Genomic DNA, 4,689 nt, shown 5'->3' with positions numbered 1-4,689 from the left:
GATGGGTACACAGTGCCATCCACTGGTTGCGAGCTGAATTGACTTTCAAATGTTTCATCAACTAAACATTTGTTATATGATATTATTAAGCATTTTAATAAGAATTAACAATAACTTTTAAGCAATAGCCTAAGGTTGTTTAAACTTTCATTAAATAAATGAAAAAAAACCACACACATTTAATAAAAAAATATTTTGACTATTTGACAATATTATTGGAATTCATTTTTTTCCCACAGTGACCTTCTAGCACAATCCGTGCTTCCGGGATCTCTCAACACTTCCTTGACAGACAAAAATATTTACCTTCCATTGGTGTTAAAGGGTTGCAGATCTGTGACACCTCTTTCCCCATCCCAGACTTTGATTCTGTTGTGTGGAAGACGGTGGATTCTTCTGAAGAAAGCAGGAGGAGGTGGTTGAGGCACGTGTGCGATAGGGGTGAAGTGGCGATTAGGATCTCTGTGATCGTGCTGGCATGGTGCACAGGCAGCCTCCTCTGGATGCTGTTGGTTTTGGATTCAAAAACCAAACCCTTTTGAGGGTTTCATGGCACCGAGATCAGTTTTTCATTTCATTTTTTCAGAAATGTATGTTACCAATCCACACAAAATAAATGCATCATTTTCGCTGATACAATTAAATGGACTGAAATTAAAAGGACTACTTTTGAACACTAATGCATCTATAATGTTTTTTAGGCTAGAAATTATTTACAGCTCTGGAAAGAGAAGCACCCCTACATTATATGATGATCGACAGGCAAGCATCCACAATGGAAAAGCAATCTGGCTCAAAGCGATTTACAGGTGTATTAAGAGAAACTACCAAATCTATGTCTCGGCCAGCATAAACAGCAGTCAATTATCTGCATGCTGTCGAAATCTCAGAACATTATTGATTTAGGGAAGTACAAGGAGCCGATGTTCAACGACGGCCTTCATCATGCCCGTGCTGTAAAGACAGGAGTCCCGGGGACACAGGCACCACACTGCTGCTCTCTATCACCAGCCTGACCCAACATATGGAGAAGAAAGATGTCAGAGTTACTGTACGTACCGGGCCTTACTGTTACATCTACCCCAGTGGCTAATATCTTTCTCAGGTTCCACCGAACGTTGTTGGAAGACTGGGGGGAGGGAGAAGGTGTGAATGAAATGAAGTGGGGGGTCTCCAGGTGTCTCTGTCTCTGGGCTTTCTTCTCTGCTGTCTGAGCAGAAAAACAACAACATTTGAGCAGATTAAGGCCAATGCAGGTAGTAACAATTCCAAAAAGGTATTTGACAGCACTCTTCAATCACTTGTCCTAGCCAAATTCCATGCTGTAATTCTTAGATGATTAAACACTACATATGTACACACACATACATACATGTGTGTATATACATATGTGTGTGTGTGTGTGTGTGTACAGGTGAAACCAAATGTTTACGTAGACTGTATAAGAAGACATCTAACTTTTTTTTTCTTACAGTCTGATATTAAATCATACAAAACCTTTCAGTTTTAGGCCCGTTCGGATTCCCAAAATAATTGAAGAAAGTAATAAAAAATCTCAACATTTGGCAAATATCATAGTTAAAAGCTTACATGACATCATTGCATTACAAAAGCCATGACATCATCATTACATTTACATTTACAGCATTTATCAGACGCCCTTATCCAGAGCGACTTACAATCAGTAGTTACAGGGACAGTCTCCCTGGAGCAACTTAGGGTTAAGTGTCTTGCTCAGGGACACATAGGTAGTAAGTGGGAGTACATTTTTTTTTTTTGGACACCATAATGTTAATTCTATCTTGTGGAAAAGACAGTGACAGAAATACCAAAGTGGGTATTTCTGCATTTCCAACTCTTTCAACAACCTAAATGGAGCTGAAAACCAATATCTTATCTGACATTAGGAAAGGTATGTCTTCAACATGGATGATTTATTGCATTGAACTTGCTGAGGTTTATCTAAGAGAGGCAAGCTACAAAAGACTTCAGGCAGTTCGATCTAGACAAGCTGTCAGCGGGAGCACAGAGTTCAGGCCGAAGCCTTGTGATAACATTGAGGGAAACACCTGGACTCCTCAAGGTGTCAGATACCCACATGCTGATCACTTAGGCAAATTGCGATTTGTTCTAAGTCAACCCTGAATCAAGAGAAGTTCAAATAGTTTTGTAATTAAAGGCTGATGGCCGAGGAGTGTTCCTCTCACTACAAACAGCGCTGCCAAACCAAGCAAACTTGAACCTCACATGATACGGGGAAGGAATGCTGCAGGCACGGGGCGCAACTTAAATGGTGCCGTTTGTAATTTAACTCTAGATAAACTATTAAGCTCAGTTCGTGTTAGCTTTGTTTAAACATTGAGCCTCCCATGAAGACGAATGAGTATTTGGACTATCTACATTTTAAAAATGAAATCATGTTCGTGATTTGCCTACTCTGCAGAGTAGGTCACAGTGGTCACAGTGGTCCATACCCAACGCCTCCATCCCCACCCAGTGCTGTGAGCCTTGCAAACATGAGAAGGATTTACCCGTCTTGAAAAGATAAAACACCCTTTTCATTTGCTTTCAGTTAAATGGCAGAGCCATTTTAAAGTTTAAGAAAAGTTTAAGGTTTGTGTCCTGCTTCTAAGCCAGTATAAGTATCGGTCTCAAAACCACCGACACCATGTAGGAGAGACGACACTCCACCTTTGCCCATTACCTGTCAAAAGTGTCACAGAGTTTCAGCCAGAACCTGTAATCACCCCCCCCCCCCCCCCTCTCTCTCTCTCTCTCTTACCACCATTAGCGTTGTACTGGCAGCACGGGATTTGGGGAAGCTGTCAGCAGGGTTTCCCTCTCAAGCCACAACAGGCCCTGCTGGAAATGAGGCACGACGCAGGAGCGCAGCTCTCCTTCCATTAGCGGGCGAATCCCATCAGCCCTTGGCCCTGTCGGCAGGCAACGTGTTTGCCAGGCTTCATCCACAAACTGCTCTCACACAAGTCTTGACAGACCCCACTAGCAAACCAGACAACAGGTAGCTGAGGTCAAACTTTAAAATGTTTAGAGGTCCCCTGCCTTTTAGCACCGTTGCATCTTACCATTACAGCAACTTCTGTATCAGGAAGTGAGGCATCGCTGCAGAAAGACACGCGCCACACATCCAGATTCGGGCCACACACGTATGCCAAAAAAGCTCCTTCTCATCCTCAGAGCTGCACACACACACACAGATGCGGTTCTGTCATCCATGAAGAAATACATGGCTGCATTCAGAGCTGCTGCATCACTTCCTGCTCTGGGTCACTGGCTGTGAGAGATTCCGGGGGAAGGTGGAGGATTAGTTCTTCAAGAAACCCAATCCGACACACACACACACACACAGGTAAAGGAGTCTGCCAGCTGCAGCCAAGCAAGACCAACAGGAAACTTGGCTCTAAGACTCCTAAGTGGCCAATTACAAGTATCTTCCACTAAATAGGATTAAAGATATTGGTGGCAACCTGTTGCAGCATAACAAACAGAAACCAGAACTCTGTATCCTTTTTAGTGTTGGGTTGTTCTGTGTCAAATCACCTGAAAAGACGATGGTTTCACACCTCCATCTGTGGACATGTTATGATTGCACCCAGAGGAACAGAAGAATGAAAAGAGAAAGTTTACCGATGGGTTTTTGTAGCAGATCTCATGTGGGAGGCAAACAGTTTGCTCTTAAATGTTCATTAAGGGTTTTTGTTTGAATAAAAAAAAAAAAAAAACATAAATCTGTCTCAGGATATGTTAGTTTGCATGATGAAACAGATCCAGCAAAGCTGAGCATTCTGTTCATAAGCAACATCATTTAAGCAATAGCTTGTCATGTGACATTTGGGCCATAATTTAATATTTAAAGGGATATTGTGCAACAACAGTCCATCCCTTTGAGACTTTTTAAACAAATTTGGTCGCACATACAATGTATTTTCACAATGGTACGACTGAAAATAACAGAGGCACTGGTGAGACCAGCCGTTCTTTTACCTTTTTCCAAAAGCCACCATGTTAGTGGCCTTAACCTAACCCTTCTCCCCTAACTCAAACTGTTGCTGATCAGGCAAGTGGTACTGTCACGGGGGAAAATAGTCTCCATAAACTCCCTGTGGTTAACGTAAAACAAATACATATTAGGTCCCCGTCGTATATCAGAAATTGTGAAGGGCGAGGCAGGGCCCACCCCCGGACCCATAACCTGAAACCATATTGCATATATTGACAGCGATTTAAGAAGAAGAAATAGTGATGGTGCAAAACATTATTTCAAATGAGTTTCTACTGATTTCAAATGATACCAACTGCACAAAGCTCTCTGGTTGCTTATCTGAAGCACTAGTGGCCTGTGGAGTAAGACACTACCCTACATACACCAATACCCAACCCTACATCCATCAACACCCTACCCTACATACCCTAATATCATACCCTACATACACCAATACCCAACCCTACATACATCAGTACCCTACCCTACATACCCTAATACCCTACCCTACATACACTAATACCCTAGCCTACATACATCAGTACCCAACCCTACATCCATCAACACCCTACCCTACATACCCTAATATCATACCCTACATACACCAATACCCAACCCTACATACATCAGTACCCTACCCTACATACCCTAATACCCTACCCTACATACACCAATACCCAACCCTA

General features: G+C 42.5%; 1 long non-coding RNA gene across 1 annotated transcript; it reads right to left on the bottom strand.

Annotated features, from left to right (window-relative positions):
- Positions 1 to 417: 417 nt before the first annotated feature.
- Positions 418 to 2,911, bottom strand: LOC114801597 (uncharacterized). The gene is made up of 3 exons (XR_003751604.1): positions 2,783 to 2,911; positions 1,060 to 1,210; positions 418 to 535 (listed from the first exon to the last, which is right to left on the bottom strand). It is a non-coding gene; the product is annotated as an uncharacterized LOC114801597 (long non-coding RNA).
- Positions 2,912 to 4,689: the final 1,778 nt, after the last annotated feature.

This window comes from Denticeps clupeoides, chromosome 13, assembly GCF_900700375.1.
Source record: "Denticeps clupeoides chromosome 13, fDenClu1.1, whole genome shotgun sequence".
Taxonomy (NCBI): Eukaryota; Metazoa; Chordata; class Actinopteri; order Clupeiformes; family Denticipitidae; genus Denticeps; species Denticeps clupeoides.
This window is presented reverse-complemented; position numbering and strand designations above follow the sequence as displayed.